The sequence below is a fragment of the Camarhynchus parvulus genome, chromosome 2 (assembly GCF_901933205.1).
Source record: "Camarhynchus parvulus chromosome 2, STF_HiC, whole genome shotgun sequence".
NCBI classification, from domain to species: domain Eukaryota; kingdom Metazoa; phylum Chordata; class Aves; order Passeriformes; family Thraupidae; genus Camarhynchus; species Camarhynchus parvulus.
Window position 1 is genome coordinate 127,557,973 of NC_044572.1, and position 25,967 is coordinate 127,583,939.

The 25,967-nt window shown below is 38.1% G+C and overlaps 1 protein-coding gene across 1 annotated transcript in view; it reads right to left on the bottom strand.

The window, feature by feature from the left end:
* TRIQK (triple QxxK/R motif containing) overlaps positions 1–12,763 on the bottom strand; it is a 61,377-nt gene extending 48,614 nt beyond the window's left edge. Inside the window, exon 1 of the mRNA XM_030970010.1 lies at positions 12,680–12,763. The gene's annotated coding sequence lies outside the window, so the exon portion shown is untranslated. The remainder of the gene's footprint in view (positions 1–12,679) is intronic.
* Positions 12,764–25,967: the final 13,204 nt, after the last annotated feature.

Sequence of the window (25,967 nt, forward strand, 5' to 3'; positions counted from 1 at the left end):
CATTTCAAGGGTGGCAAAACCTGAATAAGATTTTTTTTAAAAGAATTTCGTATTTATGTAAAATTGCTTTCTTAAGCAAAAGTAGGCTATTAAAAATGTGAAAAGGTTCCTTCCATTCCCAGAAGAGTATAGTTTGCCTCTGCTTCTACAGGATGAAAATGCAGTAGGCCAAAACACACTTATAAAAGCACTACTTACACAGAAGAGATCTATTTTGCAATTGGTATTATACTTACTATAAAAAAATAGGAAATTTTGCAGAAGAATATTCCTAACTGTAGTGATTCTATACACCTTACATTTTATTTTCATTATTAGGTTGTTATGCTTTCAGAACAAGATTCCCTACTTACTTCAGAGATGTGTAGAGCTATAGCATGTGTGAAACATATATTCAATTTAATATGAAGACAGATCTTCATCTGAACGAATTTAAAACTCCAAATGTCCAAAGAGGAACTTTTCCCCCGCATTTTTATTAATCTGTGATGGCACTGATATGTCAAGAAAATATCCTTAAAGAAGTTCATGAAGGGGAAAAAAGCATACACATGGTTCATTTCTGCCTTGCCAGACAGTTCAAAATGTAGTACTTCACAGAGAGAAGAGTAATCTCCACTGAAGGGAAAATTACACAATAATTGACACCATACTTCAGAGAAACATTCTTCAAAATAACTGAATCTGTCTAAACATTTTTGGGGGGAGAGGGAAGGATATGGGACTATGGTAGAAATGAGAGCTAAAAAGGATAGAAGAATGGACACCCAGACCACTCCATTGCCCAGAGGCAGATCCACCAAGGATGGATACAGCTTCCATGGGAGCACCTGCAGACGCTGTACAGACACCTCTGCAGCACGAGGTGTTGGGAGATGTCACCACCATCACCCCACAAAACAGAGTGAAGCACAGCTCTCTGCCTCAAGAGTCAAAAAGTTCATAGAGTCAAGAGCACCAATGAGAAGCAATTATTTGCTCTGCCTCAGTAATTGACGTGTCAGCAGAGGACACTTCTGCAGTTCAGTTAAATCCCAGCAATTTTAGTCCCTCTTTGATCCCCACCACATACCCCTTCAGCACTCATTCCTTTGATGAAGTAGGGACTAACTTAAAAAACAGTATAAAGCTAGAGGTTAAAGACGTTAAATTTCAAAATCAGCTAAGTCTGCCTAAGCACTTCACTTCCAGTAAGTTACGAAGTTGCCATTCTTAAATGCAAGGGAGTCCCATATGGTTTTACCGGAGTCTTACTCCAAAGTCTCTGAGACTCTACCCTCCTAGGTGCTACAGCAAGGGAAGAGTGACTTCTTTCCCTTCCTCAAATGAGAAATTAAGCCCTCTGTTCTCCCCTCTTTAGTTGTGGGAACTGACAAAAGTTCTATTTTTCCTAAATGCTACTTCTTTCCTGGGACTGCCACAAGCCATGGCCTTGCTTTAAGCCTGAATGCTTCAATTACACACACTTGTTAATTTCTCATTTGTAGAGTTTTAAGCTTAGGCTCATTTTTGATGGAAATTAAATTCTGATTTCTTCCTCGTGAGAAGAAGTATTTAGGGATTATCCTTCCCTTTAGTATATCCATCTTAAACTACAGTTCTCAACCATCCAGAGAACAGTGTTTCACAAAGTTTTCAGTGTTGCAAAATGGGGTAATGACCTTTATTGAAAATAAATCTTGTAACTTCTAAAGTTATTCAGACACACAAAAAATTGGAACAGGTAACAATTTCATATTTATAATGCTTTTATTTCTATGATGCCTTTCTTTTCACTTGCCTTACCTTAAGACTACTAAAACCAATATATTTCAGAGCAAATTATTTAAAAGCTGAAATATTTTTTAAAGTAATATACCAGAACAAGACAGTTTGAAACTGCTGTAATTTTTCCTTTCTTTTCACGCTCACACTGTTTATAAAAAACCCAAACTTTTTAAAGTATGTGAGGTTAAGTCTCCACTTAATTTTTCTCCATTAATTCTAACACTGATATCCATTTTCCTTGAATATGCCTATCATTCAAGGAGAAACCCGACTCTTGGCAAATAAAATTATCTTAATAACTGAAAACCAGAAGAAAAAACAGTCACAAATACATCATGCAGGCACAAAGCTGGCAGGCAGACAAATGTGCCCTTCTGTAACATATTTCACTGTAGTATCACACCATGTCCCATGATACGACTTCAAGTCATAGTAATTGCCAAAACTGGTCACATGTTTATGGCCAAATGAGTGCTTCCCTTCTCACCCTGAGCAAGCCTGCAAAAGTTGAAAATACTCTACAAATGACAGCAGCAAATAATACTTGAGTCCACATAAACCTAATAGTAAGTCTTCAGCAAAACTAAATTATTAGTTCCATTACTAAACCTGGCGTACAACAAGACTTAAAGGATAATCCTGGAGGCCCAAGGGCCTGCCACCAGAGCCCTGGAGAGGCTGAAGCAGGCAAGGAGAAACACCCCTCTAAGGTTAGGGTGAGAAGTGCCTCCCTCCCATAGGCCTCAGCAGGCACATGGTAACGTCTCAAGTTCTATTGGTTTGTTCCACCCCAGTTCAACCCTGGTTCTCACATATTTGCATTCTCCCCTCTCCCAATCCCCACTGGTCCCAGTTTGCTACAGTGTCCCACCCCTGTTACCCTATTAGTTCCCCTGGTTGGCTGCCCCCGCACACTTTCACCTGTTCCCATTGGTCCTTGACCCTCAGATCTACCCCTTTTCCCCCATATAAAACTTTGTGCCCTCAGCCCAAGTTTGTCTTTGTCCCTGGACTCCCTTTGAAGTAATACGAAGCTTTCAGATCTCCAAAGAAAGACCTGTCCTTCACCTCTTTCATCAGCCATGGTGGCAAGCGTGCTCTGGGCCCCGAAAGCACTGCTTGCTCTCAGAAGAGCCCATTGAAGCTCACTACTTCAGGTAATCTCTCCATCCAGCATTCAGAACAAATGCACATTTTTTCCTTTCTCTGAAGCTACTGCAGCTCAATAAGTATTAAAAAGGTTGATCTATGAATGAAGAAAAATCATTTTATGGCTTTTTTTTTGTTTCACATGCTGTATTAAGCATCCCGGAAAGCAATTCAGCTTAAAAAAAAACCAAAAAACAAAAAAACCATCTAGTCTAGTCAGCAGGCAAAAGAAACATGAAGTATAAGGAGTTTTAATTTGGTGGGTTTTGTACTTATGTTTTCCTCCATTGCTCAACAGGTCATTAAAGACAGAGCAATCACAGAATTGGTCAGGTTAGAAGAAACCACAGTGGGTCACCTGGTCCAGCATCCCTGATTGAGGAGGGTCTTCCTGCAACACATGGCACAGGACTCCATTCAGATACAGATCTTCCCCATAAAGATCAGAACATAAAGCTGGCATGCATTTCATCAGCCTTAACACAATGTCTTTTTGTGTACTTTCTTTCTTTTAAACTGAGACAAAAACCAGTAGATAAGCAGTATTTAACTTAAGTGTTAACAGAAAAAATGTAAAGTTCAGCCCAACAACACTTAATAATGAGCTTAATAGTCAGCCTTAGTGAACACAGACCCACAGATGTTAACAGCAGCATTTTCAAAACCAAGTCCTACTTGATTTTGAAGGATTAGGCCATAAGTGGGTAAGAAGTTTAATATGGGGTAAATAACATCAGCTCAGTAGTTTCCCAAGTTATTCAAAACAACAGGCCAAGCACACTCTCTGTAGATTTAAATTGCTCAAGACTTGGCTCTCCTGAAAACTACCTGGAGATCCCATTAAAGGCAATGATTTTTAAGATAAAGAATAAAGTAATAGCTTACATGATACCATCTCTTTGGGAGCTTTATGTTGTATTTGGGCAAAAAGGGGAGTGTAAGATCATTGATATCTATCTACAATCTGAACCTTGAAGAAAGATTGAATTAAATGAATGGATCAAAATCAGGCTAAAACCTTTATATGCACCAAATGAAAAAATAAGCTTTGATAATCATCAGAAAATCTGGTAAACTGTTTCCTTGGCTCGTTTTGCGGCAGAGAAATTTGTGGAGTGCAGCTGGGAAGAAAGGCAGCAAAATGAAAACCCATCAACCAGCAGAAAATGATCAGTTGAAATAGAATGTCACGTGAACAGCTGAAGATCTTGGATTAAACCATTTGTGCAAATGCCTGTTTGGGCTCTTTTCATGGCTCTTCCCACTAATGGGAACCGGGTGGAAGGAAACTACAGCCCCATCTCTTCCCTCTGCTCCTGAACAGCATGCAGGTGTGTGTCATAAGGAAGAGATTTTGCTTCAGGGTTCCTTGTCCAGAAAAATGCCAAAAGAAAGGATGACACTGAGACAGAAACATTAAAAAAAGTATTCCTTTTGTTTTGAGTCACTCAGTATGAATGAAATTTTATTTACCATAAAAATACTAGTAAAATACAAAATTAACACTTTTTTATGGGTCGCTGCTTTAGAAGATGGCTCATTTTTTAAGATCCTGAATTCTAATGCATTAAAGGTTGGCCTTTTCTGGCCTAAAAGATACCTCTGATGAGAGATTCCCATACTGTAAACCAGTTACAAACAAGAGAGTTTTAAGACTCCTAAAAGACATCATTTGGAAAGCAGTTTGTGAGCATTTCTTATGGAATCTAGCCTGAGATAAAATGGCGGACAACAATTCACTCCATTTGCTCAAATTGCCTGACTGCATCTCTCTAAGCACTAGGGAGTCCTTGGGTGACAAACCAGGACAAGGGGTTTGTACATGCCCTTTGCTAGAGTCAAAGCAGAATGTGTGCTTCTGCCATAAAGTTTTATTAGGAGAAGGTGACTGACTGCCTGAAATCTAGCCTTGTAAATTACATACAACCATGAAAAACCTTCTAGAGCATACAGTTAAATGAGTTCAGATTGGTTTTCTTAAGAACACACCAACATCACAAGAAACTGCAGGTCTATTCCCCTCTTGCTACAATTGCCCAGTCTGGCCACTACTGTATCAACAGCTGTACAGTTGTTGATACAGTAGTGTAAGTAACTATAAAAGTTTAAGCAGAGCTGGGTCAACTCTGAAAATGATGCTAAATTGCCTCCTCTTTTACCTTTCAGAAGACTTTATCCCATGCACTCAGCTTTGCAGCTGTCCCAGTTGTTTCCACACTGACCTATATATTTATTTTAATAAGGTGAGTAAATAAAATGTGTAACAGTATAGTACAAGGGAAACACCCTTCCAGCTCTTCACTACTTCCAGCAATGTGCGTAAATGTGAAGGCTCAAAACCAGGAAAGAGACAAGTTTGGTAAGAGAGTCATCACCCTGGGCTTTTTCCTACACACATTCTTCCCTCCCCTTCAAGGTCCCCTCAAGGTAGAGTACATATTCTATAGCGCCCTTCTATGGTCAGGATACAGAACTGAACCAAGCCTATACAATATACATTACTTGTGTGCAATAAATGACAGAATACAAATGCTTTGAATTCCTTACTCTGCATATATGGCTATGTTTTAGTACAGCATCCACATTTACATCATAATTTCCATGGGTCTATATAAACATGCATGAAGATAAAGAGGCACTCTTCCTATGCAGAACTGTAAGAATTCACCCAGAAGCCTTGCTCTGTAAATTATTTCAGATGTATTTTAATGAAGCCATAAAAGATATTAGCAAGTGTGTCAGGAACTTTAGATTTAAATTATTATGATCTGTTACTCTAACAGAAGTTATTAGTATTATTTAACCCCACTCATATACTTAAAATGAAAGTAGTTTCAAGGTTTTTTTCATTAGGTTTTGTCTCTGTAATATTTTTTCCAGAACACCCTTCCTGTTTAGCCTGCTGGTCTCTAGCTTTGTACACACAGAAAGATACCAAAATAACCCAGGCTTTCAAATTATTCTATCATTCAGAATAAAAAGTAACAATCTTTTAATTCCAAATTACAGGAAGATTCATTCATAAATTAAATAGCATGTCAAAAAATTCCAAGCAAAGCAACATCCACCCTTGCTTTTACCATTTCATGATTTCAGAATAAAAAAAAACCCCAGTAAACTATTACCTGCTGCAATTCTTAGCAGCACCATTAAAATAATACTCAAATTTGTTGAAAAAACATATTCTTTAAAGCTTTTCATGCTGCATATATATATATATATATATATATATATATATATATAACAAAACAGAAACAATGCTTTTCATGTCCTCTGCAAAGGGAAGAAATGACAAATTCAAACAGATACAGCATAGCCTTGCCTAGGACACTAAACAGTAGGTATGCAGGAGAGCCTCTGCAGCAAAGAGGTGGGAGGGAGAGTTAACAGAGCTGGCCGAGGTAAGGCAGATGTGTGGTCAGAAACACCATGGCAAGCGTGAACCCAATCTCAAACCACCTCCCAAGGGCAGTTCTACAAACAGAACTAGGTCTGTTCAGGACCTTCATCATGCTTTCAAATTTTTCAGGACATGTTTTCCATCGAAATAAAACTAGATGCAACATTCCTGCACTGGTCTTATTATTCAAACCATGCTTCTACCTCTCCTAGGCATCACCTTCTTGACACTGCCCTGCACTTGAATCCTCTTTGTCTACAGGACCTTCCTCACAAACCTCTAAGTCTTTCCTCAGCCACACCTCTAGAAGATAAGAATTTTCCATTCTGCACACACATCCAGCATTCCTTGTTCCTTGGCACATGCACATGAACTACATGAACTACTAACAGACTCATGTTACCATGATCTCAGCCATGCTTTAAACTTCATCCTTTCTTCATCAATTCAGCAATCACTGAACTATTCATCCTTTGCCACTATGCTTGTATGTTTACACACAGACAACTGACCAAAACAACAAGCAGATCACACCTGATGCGAATGCTGGGACAAGTCCCCAGAGGCTCTCAACCATTGCCAGTGGCCTCCCAGTCATTACTTCTGAGTGCTGGCAGCTCAGCAGCTCTTTATCCATTTTATTGTTACTGTACAGTTTGAATTTTAGAATTAATTTTAGTTGTGTAATAGTAAATCAAGGACCTAACCAAATGTTAGCTATATAAATAGTGTGCTTTCACTTTGACAGCCAAGACACAAAAACAAAGCAAGTAATCCACTGCTTCAGGTTAACAATTTCCTTTTGGCAAGTGTCTAAGTAATACAAAACTGGTCTAGCAGTAAAGTAAGTGATGCAATCTTAACTGGAGGCAGTGTAACCAGCTCCTCACATAATGAGAGCAACACACCGCCTACTAAACAATTTCTATAGCATACATATTACATGAAAGAAAGATCTATGGTTTTTAATATAAGCTTTTAGGCATGATCACTTGTAAAAGCAGACAGAAGTCACAGTGTAAGCAGAGGTGGTGATATGGTAAAGCCAAGCTTGGAAATATCCTCCACACTGACTTGATACAGTGACAAATTGAAAATATAGGCAATTTTAAAAAAAAGTTTTAAACATATTCAAGTCAAAACCACGGAGGAGTCTCTTCAACAAGCTCTGGGCATCTGAGAGGCTTTAAGATGTTGCTGACCCAGGTGCTTAATCTCCTGCCAGTTTAGGAGGCTGTAAGAAAGGACAACAAAGGGGATATGTTCTGTGCCCAGGACCAAGGATCTGATTCCCAGCCTCTGCATCAGCACAGAGCCCCGTAAAAGGAATGTGAGCTCAGGTGAGGGAAGTGAACTGAGGTGCAGGTATTGCCAGTTCCTCCATACAGACTGCAATCTCAGGGGTGGGGAGAAGCAACCAGCTGGCACCATTTTAAACTACAGCATTTAAGGCTTCTAGAGTACATCTGTCAGAGCCATTTGTGAATAAATTTCAGCATAAGAGTTTGTAGAATTGAGAACTTCATACGTAAAGATTACAATGAAAACACAATAGATAAAAGCACAAAAAGCTACACAGGCTGATTGATAATGTAAATGTGAGAGGGAATTATCATGGGTAAAAGTAACCTTTTCTTCATATACACCACACAGCACAGCCAGGGAAAAAACAATTGAGACTTCGAAACCTACTACATTTGCAAGCCAATCTGTTTCCCCAATATAAAAAACACCTCATGACATAAAATGTTATTATTTTGTTTCACTATTTATTTTATTTTAATAGAAATACATGAGAATTAATTTAGCTTTCTGGCTAGAGGCAAAAAACTACAGACAATGCAACCCCATTTTTAATTTGTTGTCTTACCTAAAACTAGAAATAACAGCATTAAAAAGTGACAACAAATTTGTGTAGAAAATTGTGTGCTTCAGCTTGTCCTCTGGATTTTAACTTTCCAACTATCATTCCCAACACTAACCTACTGCCATCATTTGCTCTTTTCCCCTCTCACACTTGTCCTTTCTGCTGTGACTTCACCACCATAACTTTCTGCTGTCAGAACAGTCCTTCCTTATTTATTCATTTTACCAGCTCAACATCTAGCCCTGGATTTCTACTGCACCCTTCCTTTCCTATCCCCAATCCTTCTTTACAAACCCTTCTGGGTTTACACTGGCCAATTCATCAGCCTTTCTTCCCAATTCTGCCTCTTTTTTGATTGTGAATCACACTCAGTGAAGGATGATGACAAGAACAATCACAACATATGAATGAACAATATTTTGATGATGCATGTATTACATTAAAACTGCAAAAAATCTTGGGACACAATAAACTGTATTGTGCAAAGCTCCACTGTATCACTGCAGTGTGTGTTTAGAAAGCTGGAATCAAACTTAAAAAAATCACTAATGATGATTTTTGCCCTGTGGCTACAAAACCGCAAAACAAATGAGAAACAAAGGAATTAGCACTGTCCCTATAAGGAATGCCTCAAGTATTAACTCACTGATTACAGGGGTGTCTGTGCACAGCTAGTGATATAAAAGCACCTGGGATTCTATGACATTTTCCCATGACCTTCAAGCAAAATTCTAAAGAATAAAAATTTATCAAGAATCATCGGCTGTTGCAGATAATTCTGCAATATTAAAGCTGCATTAATGCAAGTTCTATTTGAAAACACACATGCAAGAACACACACTGCAAACAGACATTGTTGTTCTTCCACAGCCATGCCAGTGACCATCTATGTTTGTCATTACATGCAACAACAGCTGCTTACTCTACAGCAAACACCACATTTTTTCTAGAACTACCTTTCTTTCCTGTTTTCTTTTCAAAAGGAAAAAAAAATTGTTACCTGCTTATTTTGTGTGTCAAAAAATACTTCAAGAATAAACCTGATTATTAAAGAGCTATAAGAGACATGGTTTCTTCATCTCCTCTACCAACCATGCCACAAGGTTTATGTTGTACATAATACTGCAGTGATATATAGGATCATCAGGTTAGTTAACTAAAACCAGTTTCACTGTGTCTATGATTGATCAACTATGGGACTACTAAAACATTAAAAATGTTAATCTTTGTAATAATCTCCTGAAAAATTTTTATATTAATTTAAACCATGGATCATTTTAATATTTAATCATCGCAGACTTCACTTGGAATGAGGATAGCCATTCACTGAAAAGCACTTCATTTTTTATTTTGAAAAATGATCAGCTGGTATTTATTTTGTAAATCTGTTCACATATTTTCCTCAAGCAAAGTAAACCTGCAAGCAAATGAAAAAATCCTCAAGAGCAGAAAAATTTAAGGCAGAGTTTGGGTCAGAAAACATTGACTTTCACACTCCTGTTTCCCAGGAGTAACTGCATTACAAGAGTCATACTGTATGAGAGTAAGAGGACTGGGGGAGACTCCTACTGCAAATGGAAATGACTGCCTTCTTTGTCTACATCTTACAATCACCTATGTTGCATTCTCTTCGCATATCTCATAACGTGTAAACATAATAATTCACTTTTTCTTCACAAGTACTTAACAGAGTGTTTTTTAACAGGCAACCCAATTTTGTAACATTAGCCCAACTCCTATCCTCTCCTGTAATTCACAGCTTGCCTTGCTTAATGCAAAATTTATATTAATATGGAAATATCCCAAAGAAAGAAACCAAACAACTTCCTAGTCATGATAAAACCTCATAGAAACTCTAAAATTCTAACTGTAATTAACAGTAACTATTCTTCATCTTATCAATTAATTTTGAAAAGTATTGAAAATTATCTAACCAAAACTAATTCATGGTCTAGAGAAACAAATTTCACAGAAAAATTCAAGAACAGCATCTTCACTGTACTGCAAAAACAGAATCCAAAGAAAACAACTCTTGTCTTGTTTTCTACATAGGGTCTACTAAAACTGGATGTTCTCTGGAGCTACTACCATAAAGTACACTGAGCTTCAGGTGTCCTTTAGACTGGGCTGCGGGAATTTGGCTGAAATATTTGAATTAAGTAAATCCTAAAAATACCCTGAGTGGTACCAGAGGTTAATATATTAGCTTACATGACTGGACTTCATTCTGTATTTTTGACCAATAGTGAGGTAGAAGATTTTCAAACTGGCACACAAACTGGCTTTCTAATCTGAAGAGGCTGCAGAGTCTAAGAGCAAGAACTACGAAATCCAGAATGGGCAGAAGTGAGTGCAGCAACTTTCAATGCATATAAACTTCCTCTGCATAGTTCAAATTCATGGAAAAAAGCCCACAACTAACCAAGCAAAAACCAGTAATAAAGGCACTGCCTTTACTCCCAATTTTATGAAGAAATTATCTATCTCCTTATGTATTACCTTTCACTAAAGTATGCTCTTAAGGAACAATGTATGGAAAAATCCTGGTCATTCAATGTGATACAGTAATAAACTCTGGAACTCAGTTGCTTGTACCTGAAATGGAAGACATAGTCCTGTTTATATGACTTTATTAAAGCCACATATATGTCCTTGTATAAAATTCAGTGTAAGACTTAAAGCTAAACACATAAGGAAATTCACCACTGTTGAAAGGTGTCTCTGCTTTAGTAATCTGATGTGAAGCAATCTTTTAAAACCTATATGTCTGAACAGATCCCATATTTGCATTGAGAAAGTATTTTCTGTATTGTTTTTGCAAATACAAAATACTATTTTAAGCACTATAAGTCAGTTGTAGAACATTGTGGTAATCTCTTCTTGGCTACATAAATTCACAGAATTCCCAAGACTGTTGATGGACCTTTTAGGTCATCTACTTGTGCTCATCTATTCCTGCTCAACCAGGTTTAGCTAGAAGACTTACACATAAATTATATCTGAAGTAGACTTACATCTTTCCAACTTTCACAATGACATATAACAAGTCCTAGAGGATAAATGGTATTAATGAATGATGAAAGACAATCATATCAACAAAAAAACGGGTCAAATTTTTCTTCAGGCGAGCAGACAAGCTATTTTCTGAACAATGGTTTGTCTCCAGCCAGTTTTGTACCAAAGAGTGAAGTGATTCAGCCAAGGGTGACGTGTCAAAATGCAGTACTTAAGAAATGGTTCAATTTTCCCCACATTCGTAGAATTTAGCGTATCTCTTAAACATCACTTTATACAGTTTTCCACTATAGAAGTACATCTTTAATAGCAGGTACCCTACCCTTCTGATTAGCTCTTTAGGAACGAGCCTGGGCCCCAACAGGAAGGAACTCAAAACCTATGACATGCAATTGAGTTACTGAGTGTGAAGGTGTGTGCTGCACATACAGCCCAGTTACACCATAAGCTCTTTCAGAGGAGGTTTGTGATACTACTGTAATCTGTCCTTGTAACTGTGTGGGCTGATGGAAGGTGGAGCAGCTTGAGAGCCACATCAATGGTGTGGCAGGGAATCCCCTGCCAACACTTCACATTTAGAAGCTTTTGCAGCTCACATATTCTCACATATTTTTGTCCAGGATTTTCTGAGCACAGGCATGACCAGAGCCCTCTGCAAAGAACACAAAGGAGTCCAATGTATCCGGAACACATCACGCCTATAAGGCAAACATAGCCAACTCAACACTCTGGGTTGGATCAGATTTACTGCACACCCACAGCCGGCCCGGTCTCACCGCACGTGGGCAGTCAGCACACACAGAGCAGCGGATTGTCCAGCTCCAAACACCCTAAAACCTCACACAAGACAGAGTTTCGCACACACACCCAACCACAGGCCGGTAGCCTGTGAGCAGTCGTGCTCACGAAGGAAAACCGCGAGCTATCCTCCCATGGAGGCACTGCAGGCTTCGGCCAGTTCGGCCCCGCTGCGTGCCCGGGCCAGGCCTCGAACACAGCCCCGCCGAGGACACCTAGGTGAGGGGTTTGTTTCCCTCCAGTTTGGCTGCCTGGTCAGGGTCGTACTTCTTCGAGCACGGAGAAGCAGCCCTGGCAGTAGAGGGGTCCCGGCACGGTGAAACGGAACACCAAACAGGACAGCGCAGCACGGCAGCCATTCCCGCCCACGCCCAATATGGCGGCCGCACGGCCGTCCCTCTCCCACCCCAGCCCCTCCAGCCCGCGCTCCGGGGGCGGGGCCGCCCAGATTGACAGCACGCTCCGGCCAATCGCGGAGCCGCGCGCTTCCCGCCGGCCAATGGCAGGGCGGGCTCGCGGCGGTCAGCGGGCCGGCCGCGCGCGCCGCCGGCGCTCGCGCTCCCTGCCCCCGGGCCAATGGCGGCGCCCCCGCAGCGCAGGAGGGGCCGGGGCCGAGGCCGAGGCAGCCGCGCTCGGGCCTGTTGGTCGCGGCCGCTCGCCCGCCCCGGGACGCGGCGCGGTACCTCGGGCCGAGCGGCACAGCTCCGCCTCCTCCCTCCTCCCTCGCCGGCGCGACTTCCTGTGGTAGCGGGGCTCCCGCCGCCTCTTGCCCGAGCGTCCCCGCCTCCCAGTCCCGCCCGCTGTGCCCCGGCCCCGCGGCTCTTGCGGGGGCTCCCGCTCGCCTGTGGCACTCAGTGTGTTACAGGGTTTTCCAGGGAAGATTCTGTGTTGCTCCAGGCTTGTAGAGCGAAACGCAATTAGCCGCTTTGACGCTGTAGATTCACAGGATGGTTTGGGTTGGAGGGGACCATAAAAATCACCTAGTTCCAGCACCCCTCATCACAAGCCGAGTGGGAACTTAGATTCGAAGTCCTAAAAACAAAACATGGAAAATTGTGGACTCCAACAGATAATTCTGCAGGTACCTTGAGATGGTGCTGGGTCTTCTGCAACAGATAATTCTTTTATTTCTGTGCAAGAAGGAAGCCACTGGTTTTCAGAACAGTTTACTGATTAATGTTGAAAGGGCATGCCTTGGTTCTTGCAAAATGGCACTTGACCAAGTGTAGTGCTTCCTTGAAAGAGACACAGAAAAATAAATACTCGAATTTGTTTACCTCTGCAACTTTGGAAGTGAAAGCCATACACAGGTGAACTTTCCCATCTTTCTAGATGATAGGCATATAGAGTGGAAAATGAGCTTGCAGAGAAGTTACTACTCAGAGTTTATGTCTGGCATGCATACCAAACCACAGTTTTCTCCAGCCAGTTCTATAGCAAGATTAATAGATGCTTTAAAAAATACGGCTTCCATAGAAAAATAGCCTGTCCTGATTTTGAGTCATGAGACAAAATACCTTTTTTGTACCCTTTTCTTTTGTCAAGAAATCTCACACTGAAGATATTTAGCAGCTTTGAATGTGGCAGTTCACTGGACACAACATTATGTTTTCTTCCCAAGAGATCTTGTGCTTCTCTGGGACTGGAGTTGCCACAACCACTGTGGGCACCTTCTGATTTTTCAGTGTTCAGATTTTTCAACAATGATTTTATTTCATCCATACTCCTAATGGCAGGGCAGAAACCATATATGTGTGAAATATTTTAATATTTCATTTTGATTCCTTGATTGTTCTAATATGATTCATTTAAACCCAAGTCATGATTATGCTCATGAATTTTTGCATATGGTATTATGAAAAAAACAGCAATCATATTCAAACAGGCATTACATGTGATTTTTGACTGTAGAATCACAACCAGAAAAATTCCACGAAGAAATATCAGGATCAATATTCTTGGCTACATTATTTTGTATTATCTGAACCACTGCTGAGGACTTTGTCCATGTGAGTCTTAGTAGCAAAATACATCTGGTTCTAGTTCAGTTTCACCTAATTTGACTTAATCACAATATTCATTTCACTACTCAGTTGTTCTTCTAAGTAATAAACCAGTGTATGCCCAGCAGCCTCAATACTTAATCTGTAAAAAAGCCATAAGGAATTATGACTTCATGAAAAAGAGCTCTATGAGCACTGAGATGTTTTCATCATTTTAGTTTCACTTTTTCATGTCTTCTTTCTTAATCCTCATTTTATGGGAAAATTGTTTGTTTCCCACTGCGATTTTTTTCTGCAAGAAAAAAATTCTGATTCACACTGGTCAGCATGGAATGGTCAGAAGGGCAGTTTACTTTTAGACAATGAAGTGCTACTGACAAGCTTGCTGTGTTTTGTAGGATTAGAAGCAGCCTGGGTGGAGTATTTGTGTCCTAGGATATTTTTAATCTGTTTCTTACAGTTAGTAATAGAAGTACCATTACTATTATGTGACTGAAACTGCAATGTATGTCAATCAGAGAGGATTTTTTGTTGATCTTGCCACACCCATCAGTTTGTTGTCATATCCCTGGATCAGATTAGTGTAAAACTCCAAATGTATTTTTAAATTACATAGTTTTATCTCATAATTTTTTAAAGGAAATATATCAGCTGTTGTTTTCAGTTACTGTCTTCTCCTGGTCTTCCTCCTGTTTTCATTCTTTCATAAGATCTTTGGCTTCTTCTGACAATTTGACAAGAATCTGTCCCATTTTGTCTTCATCATATGCAACGATTTTTAAGTTTCTGATTTGTGAAACTTTTCTTAACAGAAACATAGTTGAGCCAATTGAAAATAGGTTTTCTTTTTTATTTATCTTTTGCAAAGCTCCAAGAAGCCATTCCTGAGCTTTTAGAGTTTAGTTAGTTTAGGTAAAAGGTTGGGAAATGATGCTCAACATCTTTGTTCCAAGTTGACAACGCAGATTAAATTAACATACAGGAAACTGTCTCCCTGAAGTGCAACAACTTGTCTACTGTCTAACCTGATGTCTCCTATTGTATGTCTAGACACCAGGTTAAGTTCAAAGATGTAAAATAATGTTATTAATTATTTTTGTTCTATTAATTTTGCTATCACCAAGTAAGAGTTTTTCCCCATCACTTAAACTGAACTGTAGCCAGTATTGCCAATAAAACAGCTATTTGATTTGGGCTACTATTCAGACTAACATTGAAACTTTCAGGTAATACCTTACTTCAGAACTTCTACAAGGTACACTACTCCCCATCTAACCACAAAGCTAAAACTCTCTTCACGCTCCTGTCACTTCCTAACAATGTCATTTCTGGTGTCTTTGACAGATACACTCTTCATCTCGTATCCAACCAGAACTGCTACTGAAAGAAATAATCACCTTAGCTCATCCCATTATCCATGTAATTCCTTACTTTGCATCTCTCCAATGTCTCCCTATGCTGGCTCTGTACACACTATGCCTTCATTTTCAAATCCTTTCTTCTTATCCTATCTTGTTTTCACTTAGCTTTTGTGTATCATTTCTCACCTCTGCCTAATAAAGAATTCTGAATTCTGCTATTTTTTCTTTTTTTTTTTTTTTTTTTTTTTTTTGTTTTGTTTTTTTTTTACCCCTGTTTTGCTTTCCTCACAGGTCACTGTTTCTCTCAAATCTATCCAAAAAAGAGCTACTGTAACTTCATGCTGCTGGTGTGCTGTGCCTACTCCTATCATGCTTGACACCACTATCCCAAAAATCAGGCATTCCTAAAATCCCTGCAGCACGGCCCCAGACAGCTGTCCTTACCCATGCTTCCTGCAGGGATAGGAGGGTTGTGGAGCCCATCCTCTGTTTTTCCAGCCTTCCAGCTGAAAATCTCAACATGATGTCAGTCATGATAGATGGTGCATTTTGTGACACAGGCAGCCTGCCATTAGGACAAACCCATTTCACTGAACCATCTGATGGTAATGACTTTCAGTGACAGACTGACCTAGGCTGGTCAAGTCAGCGTGCTGGAGGTGAAAGGCTTCATATTCCATTACCAGGACTCTGAGCCATCAAGTCTGCTGCATCCCACCCCTACTTAATCTGTATTGATAGACTTGGTAGCATTTTCCTAAATGCTGTCATCCATACAGATGTCTGCCGTTGTTTGGTTGATGCGGTCAATCAATACTACATTAAATGTTACCTTCAGTTTACCCTTAGTTGTCTAAAGTAGATGTGATGTTTTCATTATTTATACAACTATGCCATTAAATTATGCATTCCAGATTAAAAGAATAAAAGACTTGTTTACATTATTATTATTATTGCTCTGGCATCAATTTTTGGATTTCTGTGTAAAGAAATTAATCTCCTATCAGAGGGGGAAATGGGGACTGACAAGCTCTAGCTCCTGTTGCCTCTGGGACGTAATTATGCCTGCAAATACAAAACCAGAAAAAATCATAAGCTTAACACAGTAGACACTCTTGAAAGTTTCATCTCAGCATGAAGCTATGTTTTAATTATTATTTTTGTCTGCATTGTTCAAATCGACAGTGCACCAGCTAGAGTAAGTGCTTATCCTAGTTAATTCTTCATGAGACTTATGTCACTGGAAGATGCATTTAATTTATTTCCTTTTGCTTTCCTTAAGCTGGCATGGACTAAATGGTTATCTATAAACATTCCACAAAGGTTTTACTACTTTAGGGCCAGATCCAAAGCCTGTTGAGTCAATAGGAAGTGTCAAAGGTCTTTGGAACAGGCCCTATTACAAGACAGAAGTAAGAAGTAATTTGTTTGGGAACCTTGAAGAATAAAAAAGGAAAAACTCCTTATTCGTATTCTACAATATTAACAGATCTCTCTATATGACATTTTCTATTCTTATGAAGCAAATTTGGATACTTAGACATCCCCACTTACCTCAAAAAAATAATATATGTGATTTATATATAAAAATATATATTATATTATATAAATAAATAATAAATATATACAATAAATATATAAAAGTATATAAATATTTATGTATATAAATACATAAATGTGTATATATATATACATCCCCACATATCTATATATGTATGTCCTGATTCCAACTGAAGATTGATAGCATTATAATAAAATCTTTTTCTGCTACAATTTCTGCTTGCAAATATTATTCTACATAATACATAGAATTACCTACGTAACACATAGTTGTTATACCTGAACCCATGTCATCTCTGTTGTGGAAGAAGATTTTCTTATTTGCTGATTTAATTAGGTAATTACAATTATGTATTTCATATTGGGGGAAGCAGCATGTTTGAAAGTTACTGTGATACTAGTTTGATTCATTTTATTTAAAAAAGCTAACCTGTTAAATATCAGAATAATAGCTATCTATTACAGGATCAAATAAAAAGCTTGGCTTCCAAGAATGAATGTGGATTTTTCAATTGCAGAATTAACCTTAGAAATGAACTGCCTTCAAATATTAGTGTCATCATCAATATTAGAAAACAAAAACCTAGATACAATTTTATAAATTATTTTTAATATATTTTTAGATCCATACTCTCCAAATTGCATGATAGTCCCAAATTATTAGGTTACTATAGTTAAGGCTACTTGGAAATATTTCTTCTCTCTTAACATTTTTTTAATGTAGACAGTGTTAAGCTTTTATATAATCAATACATTTTATGGACAATTATTCAATTAAATGATTACATATACAGACCAAAGTAAGTATGGTTCCTTCAGAGTTTTGTCTCACTCCTGACACGTATTCCAGAGAAAGTTTATTTTGTCACAGACAGTAGTCCAATGGTGTCTGTATTCTCCATATTCATAGTGTACATCAGAAGTGAATGTACTTCTGTCTTTATCTATCAGAGAAGTTTTCAGTATCTTTTCACTGGGAAGGTGCTTATATACTGTAATCAGACCACAGACTAACCCTACTTTTAATAAACTGAGATTTGGGAAGTTTTGCTAAGATTTCTTATCACTAGGAGTTTCCATCAGCTCTCACATAATTTGTACAGGTGTCTGCTACAGTCTGCCTAATTTATCAAAATGCTTTCCAAAATACAGATGATAGGAGTGCATGATTTATTCAAAGAATTATCCCATCACTGACAAATTCAGAATTAAAGCATGTCATTAATCCTGGAAGTTACTTTCTTATCCAACAAGTAAGCATGTGCTTTGTCAAAGCTTTGCTTTGGCAAACTGCATTGAATCATTTGGAAGCAGTGACCATAATAGTTTCAAAACATTAGTTTTTGGAATAAAGCTTTCCACTTTTCTAAGTATCACTTGTCATTTTTTTGTTTGGCTTCATTTAAAAATGGTTTGATGATTCCAGACCAGCAGTGGATTCTTAACACTCTTTTAATGCCATCCTCAATGTTATTTGCTATTGGCCAATATTTTTATTCTCATTTTTTATAAAAAATGAGTTTCTGTTCCTAACTGGAGCTTTGGCAAAAACCTTAAAGCCTCTGTGGCTCACTCTCATTCCCAGGAAAACCTTATTAAAGTGTGTCTTCAATAATAGCTATTTTTTGGGTTCACTGTCTGTTTCTTAATATCTTTAATGCGTGCTCTATTGATTTGTTACTAGAAAAGTCACCCTTCACCATTTCTTCCCACAAACACAAGTGGACTAACAAAATTCTGTAAAAAAGTCTAATAACAAAATTCACAATTAGAAATCAGGTGTTTTAGCTTGACAGCCTCTGCTCCTTGTGGCTTGTGCTGTGACTACTGGCCACTGAAGTGTGAGAGCAGCTTCAGGAGTGTGCTCTCTGCCATTTTTGCTGCTGGTCCTTTTCTGTGGTGGGGAGGGATGACAACAGAAGTGGTGGCAAGAGTTCTTCAGCCATGCAGGCACCAGCTCACTCGCTGTGTGTCTGGCATGCTGTTCCTGGCAAGGCTGCCCATCCCAACACCTTTTCCCTTTGGTAATGATTGACACGAGACAGAAGGATCCTTCCTAGAAAGATCCTGGCGTCACCTGTGAGGAAAAACAGATGGGATTTTTACACAGCCTGAATTCAAGAATAATGTGGATGCTTTTTCTGTCAGCACTTCAAACCACTAAAGTAAGTACAGAGACAACCTAAGTTTCCTGGCTGGCCACGAGTCCAAAGATGTAAGGTGATGAGGTCCTGAATTCCCCTTTACTGAGATATGGCTCTGTGGGTATCATTCTCCCCTGTGTCTAAATGTTATCAAACCCAGAGTTCAGACACTGAATCTTAACAGCAGAGTGGTAGACAGCATTCATGGAGAGCATCCCTGTTCTCCTCCTTGCTTTGCAGTGGTAGAGTAAGATTAGAGCAATAAGAAGCTGGAACTTCTCAAACCTCACAAATAATGGCCAAGCAGTGTTCCAGTTAACTGAGACAATACTGAACCAAAGTGATGCAGCTTTGCGCTGCAATGTTTTATCCTATCTGCTATTTATTGAGGCTCTTCTTGATGCTGCCTTGCTTTAATAGCTGCATGGATTTTATATTTTTTTAATGAGATTTATATCAGAATGATCTAAATATAAGCTAAAATGATCTCAAAAGGATATTCACAATTAGTACAGCTGAAGTGCAGCATCTTTTCAATATCTTTATTCAAATAAAACATGTACCAAAATGAAGGGCAGCCAGATCTGACTGGAATTACTTCAACACATTTTGTAAATATATTGTTACTAACACTGATAGTACTAATGAGATGTTGAATTATGCCTTATATAAATATACAACAAGAAAGACATTTTTTGCCTGAAAATGTCTAAAAATGAGCTTTGTATAACACTATGAGCTAGTGTCCAACAACTAAAAAGTGGGTCATTTTCAAAGGGGGTCATTAGCTTTCAAGGAGCTGTAAAAAGATGTCAATACCAGGGTAGGATAAAATATGAAAAAACACCCCATTGCATAATAAGAAGCTATTTCTTAAATATCAGGTGTAAAAAATGTCTTGAGTAGATCAAAATAACTGGAAAATTCATGGTTCAAACCCAATCTGTATTTATAAATAAAAAACTGGTTTCTCAAAAGATCAGGGATTAGGATTAACTTTCTACTGCAAAATCTTTTCCAGGATAATTGAATTCTGTAGTGACAAAGAGAAAGTACATGCAGATAATTAATTAGCAATAATTCAGCATGGAGAATTAATACTTACTCTACATAATAAGGTGAAAGGTAGTATAGCTGAAAACACTATTATTCTTAATTATGAATATTTTTGTGCATATTATTCTTTCATCCAGTATCTAATATTTTCATTCTTATTGAAATATTAATTCCTGAGTTGTATGCAAAATTTCTCATGCTGCAAACATTTATGTATATGTTTTATATTACACAATCTCATGCTAAGTTAAGAAAAGTTCTAGCTTCTAAGGACTTCAGTTTTCAAACATTTCAATTAAAAATCAGCTTAAATTAAAAACAATTTTTCCTTCTTAACAGACTGAACATTTTCATGTTAACAGAATAAATAATAAATTAGTGTGACAGGAGGTAGGATAAGTATGAAGGCTGAAATGCTGCATTTACAGCTTTACATGTTTTGAGAAAAATCTGATCAAAGCCACTTTATGAACAGAAATTTTCTATTTCCCTTTTGGGATAAATTGTCTTTACTGTGGAAAGAGGAGTACTGCTGGGAGCAGATAATATTTTTTTTTAAAAATCTGTTTTTCTGGAATGAGTGCTTTACTTTTTCAGATTTATAGCCTGAATCTGAAAAGCCTTTTTCTAACCCTAAGTGATCATGCAAGTGATATCATAAAAAGTAACTTTTTATATAAGTTTTAATCACATATATTTCAAATCTCAAGTAGGCTGTTCAGACAAAGCACTGTTTAGAAGACCCTATTATACCATGCAGTAGTGTGTGATGAGGAGATGCTACATTTATTTTAGGAGAGAAAGAAATCTGTATTTCATTTGTTACACTGCTAACTTCACTTTAGGTAATTGCATTCAGCTTTATTATTGCCCAGAGCAATAACTGATTGTTAGTTATTGAAGTCTGAAATGATTTTTCTCATTTCCCAGGGGAATCTGGAGATTTACATGGTGCACAGCAGTAACTAATAGATATAATCTGGTCATAATGTAGCCCTATAATGTGTTATTTACTTATTGAGAACATGGATGTTGAACATTTTAACATTTCCTCAAGAAGTGTTGCAGATTTTACTCTTGATATGTGAGCTTTAAATGGGTACTACTCTTATTTTCACAATGGTTGCAATGCTAGCAACCGTTAGAAGGTATATAAAACACTGGGATCACACACCTGTACTTACCCAGCTGCACAGGAACTTGAACACATTTTATCCTCAATTTCTAAAATGTACACACATGGGTTAAAAATAAGCTATGATAAGTAAATTTCATCAACAAAAGGTGCTCATGAATTTGACTTGGAATACTGTGGAAAGGTGATTACATTGGGAGAGAGAAAGGTTTTTATGGAGCACAGCTTGCTTTTCTTGCTCTCATCAGAATTTTTGTATTAATTTCTGTACCAGTGTATGTGCAGCCTGGAGTATTTTAATGTCTTGTGCTACTCTGTAGCCAAAGGACATTGAGGGCGTGCAGTCACAAGCAAAATGTCCCTGGATGTATTCTGGAAGTATCAAATGTTTTAAAGATGGGATTGAGATGCCTGAACTGAGGCATCTAATGCTATTTTGCTTGCTGTGGTGTATTAAGAGCCTGCCCCCCAGGACCGTCATATAAGGCACAGAGCCTGCAGGATTTTTTGCCTTTGGAAGCAGCCAAGTGAAGTACCTTAGGGCATATCAGGTGTCTTGTGACACACCTTTGTAGTCAACAAACTAGTCCTCTGAAAATCTCCTGCATTTATTCAGTGCCCAGAACAAAGGATCCCAAACTAACTCTGAGGTTTTTTTAAGGCAGTAAAATAAACCTTAAACAGCAATTGCTTCAAACTCATCTGTTCAGTGTCTTCCTTTGAACCACATTCAGAAATAGGGTCTTAGAGAAAGAAGAAGAAACTGTTCTGTAAACTTGAGTTCCTTCTGGCTTTCTTAAAATGTTGTCTTGAGGTTACAGTAAAATGAACTGTTAATGTTAGATAAACAAAACAATAATATGAAGTAAAGCAATCTTAGCCTAATAATATATAATAACCATGCAAGTATGTTATACATTATACTCAAGTAAATAAAATACCAACTGCTGATTGTATAATAGTGGTAAACATGTTTTATTAAAGTAGGTTTTCCTTTCCATCAAATATGAATGTTTTATGAAGGTTTCAAAGTATTCCTCATGGAAACATTAAGGAATCTGTTCTTCTCTCAGTCCTCAGGGGATTTGTGACTGTTATTCACATTAAATCTAATGAGAATTACTGACATAAATACCTGGTGCATCAAGCGGCATCCAGGCTCTTAATTCTTAGTGTCTTCATCATCCTTTCTGCACAAGCTCCACCTCTTCCCAGGTTGCTGCTGCTTCCATTCCTAGTGCTCATTTGCTCAAACAAAAACATTCCTGCTAATGTGGGAGCAGCACTTTCTTTAGGGAGGAAGATTGCTTGAGGAAAATCCCCATCCTTGACTAATTGTAGTGTGTGCTTTCTTTTGTGCTAGAGACAGACCCTATTCCACACAGCAAAGATTTGGATGCCATTTTAAAGTTTTATTGGGATCTGTGTTGGATGGGGAGGGAATCAGAGCTATTTCTGCTCTCTGGATTCAGCTCCAGACTGTTTATTGTCAGGGTGGGAGATGAAAGGCAAGAGAGAAGGAAGAAAGCAGTAAAGTGAGGACTACAGGAGAGAAGGAGGGGGAGTGAGAAAGGACAGGATGGGTCTGTGCTCTGATAAAAACAAAATATACAATTAAGAGTTCAAAGCCATTCCTTCCCAAACAGCAGTGAGAAAGAGCAAAATAAATTAAATACAAGCAATACCATCCTCCTTTGAAACACCAACACTTACTATACTCCCTCCCTCTCAAAACCCAGAGCAAACACCCAGATCTGTGTCCTGGAGTTAAATGTCCCTTTAAAGCTTACAATAGCTGTTCAACATGAGATGTTCAACTGACAGTACCCTCTCTATCTCAAAGCACAATCCAGAAGGAAGGTGCTTCTTTTTTTGAAACCTTCCAATGCCAGCCTAGATTCACTGCTTCATCTGATCAGCACAAACTATAAATAAAAACACTTGAAGCCAAATGACTGGGTTCCAGTGGGTAATCTTACATATTATGCTTTGATGGATCGCTGCTGATAACATGTACTAAAAATGTCATTTTTTATGCTAAAGCTGTATATCAGGTAACTCCTGCTCTGGACCATCAGCCAGGGCACGTACATAATTATTTACAGATTATGGTTTGAAATTTTTAAAAAGGATTTAAAAAAATAAAGGAAAATTGAAATTACATAATCTACAAATCTTGTAGGGCCATTCATTTTCCTGTATCTTGATTGTGATCTATTTTGTCACTGTGCTAGGTTCTCTGCTAGTTCTTTTTCCTCTCCCCAGTCACCTCCATGAAATTCTTCTCTCCATTTTGTCCCTGAGCTTGCATATTATAGAAAGGTGCTGTATTAAAGAAACTTTCAAACTTCTGATGCTGGCTGTTACAGCATGACTTCTGCCCTCACTAATCCCAGCTCTCACACATTGTCCCTTTTAAATTATATGAGGTTTTTTTAATAGGATTTTTTTCCCGATAAGTGAAAAAATCTATACAGAACTGGAAGATTTTGAGAACTTGTCATACAAAACCTACCTCATAAATTTACTTTCTCTAATTGTTGTCCTCATACATTTTTCCTATAGCCACACCTATGTTTGTCTAGCTAGTTCAGAACAGCAGCTCTCAGTCTTTAGTCAGAGCCCTCTTTTCTATCTGATTACAAATCCACCATGTGTTTGTCATAGCCCCCTGCACACCAATTTTGGGTTCTCTTCTGAAGTTACTCTTCTGCAAGATTCATCAGCTGTGTTCCAGAAGAATTAGATTAATGTGGAACAGACAAGGATACTCATGTAAATAAGATATATTTTGTATGACAGTGGCTTAGAAGACTTGAAGTTTGGTAGGATATATGTCCAGGGAATGGGAATGGCTGGTAGGAAAACATTTAAGCCAGATGATAAAGCTAGTCAAATAGGAAAAGGAGTATGGTAATACTTTTATGGAAGAGTAATACAATGCTAAAATTTACCATAGATAACTTAATTTTTTTTACTAAGAAGATTTCTAACCATTTGAGAGTGGAAGGACTGGAGTAACTTTCAATGAAAGCATTTATAGCAAGAAATCTGACCCTTTTAAAGACAGGCATTAAGAAAAGGACCTGGTGTGGTGCTTGGATAGCCAGGACTTAGTGATCCAGGGATTTTTATTGTTCGTTGTTTTTTTTCACTGACCTTGAAAATGTATCTGTGAATTGCTAGATCTCTTTCTTGGGTGCTGTGTGAACAATTACCTCTGCTGTATGGCCTTGTGCTGGTGCCTTCCAGTTTATTCAAAGTGCTGATAACATTTCCTCCTCTGAACACATCTACCTGATAAGATTGAAGTAATATTTTTCTATTTCAAGTGTATTAGAAAAATAGACTTAATTTATTGGTCTTTGTTAGCTTCATTACTAAACAATGTAGGAATCAAAATGCATGATTCTTGCTAATGTCTTAAAGATCTGACACTCTAACTTGGTAAAACCAATTTTATTGAAGGTCCAACAAAGTGTTAGATAAATATGTCAATACTGTACATATCCTCTTTGGCTTGCAACCATGTACCTGTTTTGGACAGATTATCTCAGCAAAAAATACACATTAACTGTATTGACTGTCAAGGGAATGACATATCAAGTACATATACAAAAAATAGATTACATTTTCAATAAAGAAACCAGGACCTATTAAAATCAGCTTCTAAAGTTAACTGTTTCAGTGCTTACTGCTGTTTGATACTCTCAGACTGTATGTTAAGAGTTAAGCGCAATTATTGGCTCCTGCATTTCCGGAAGACACTTCATTAGGAAAAGTGTTTTCTTTCAGATGTGATGGAAGTTTCCACCATTCTGCTTGTCCATGAAAGGCTGATAAACAGGTCATCAGCTGCTAAACCTGCTTGTGCAGAATGGGAGAGAGTCCTATTGAATTGAGTTTACTGTTCCTTATGATATTAGTAATTCTTTCTGCAGTTCTAATGTCTCAGAAATTGTTTCATTATCTCTTCGCATCCTTTGCCCAGACCATTCTTCAGGGTTTGCACTGAAATATCTCTGTGTGTTTCCTAACATACTTCATATGGACACCTACAGTCAAGACCTTTATAAGAACAGTCATAAAAATTTCCCTAGACCTTGAGACACAAATTCTAACACCCTATCTGATACAAAGCCTTTGGTATGGTCTTCCATTAAACAGCTCAGGACAACAAGATATTTTGATGGTGATGGTAGGGAAGCCACTACAATATTCTGCTAATATCTTACATATTGGTAAGCTTTATTAGTAATTAGTGGTGTATTTGGCAAGGTGAGAGCCACCACAGTGGGATACAAGTGCTTTCAGGGCAGAAATATCACTGTCCCTGGATACATGTGGTAGACATTCCTATCCATTTATACACAGGCTGTTAACATAGTCTTCCTCCTGTGTTTCACCTCTTAGGCTGCACTATTTGTTTAAAGCAGGAGATTTCAGTTCTTATGACTACAATTTTTAATTGATCACTTTACAAATAAAAATGGACTACACAAAAATTATGTTTTTTCCATACTTTAAGGGATTATTAAATGACCTTGTCAACTCCAAGAGGATAACAGAACCCAATGCTTTGCAGTTAGAGTTTTTCCCTGTTGAAAATTGCCTGTTGTTTTTATTATTGTAAAAACTGGTCCACTGAACTTAGCACAGCCTCTGAGGTCTCAGTGAGAATCCTATGATTAATGAGGTAGCCATTAATGTCA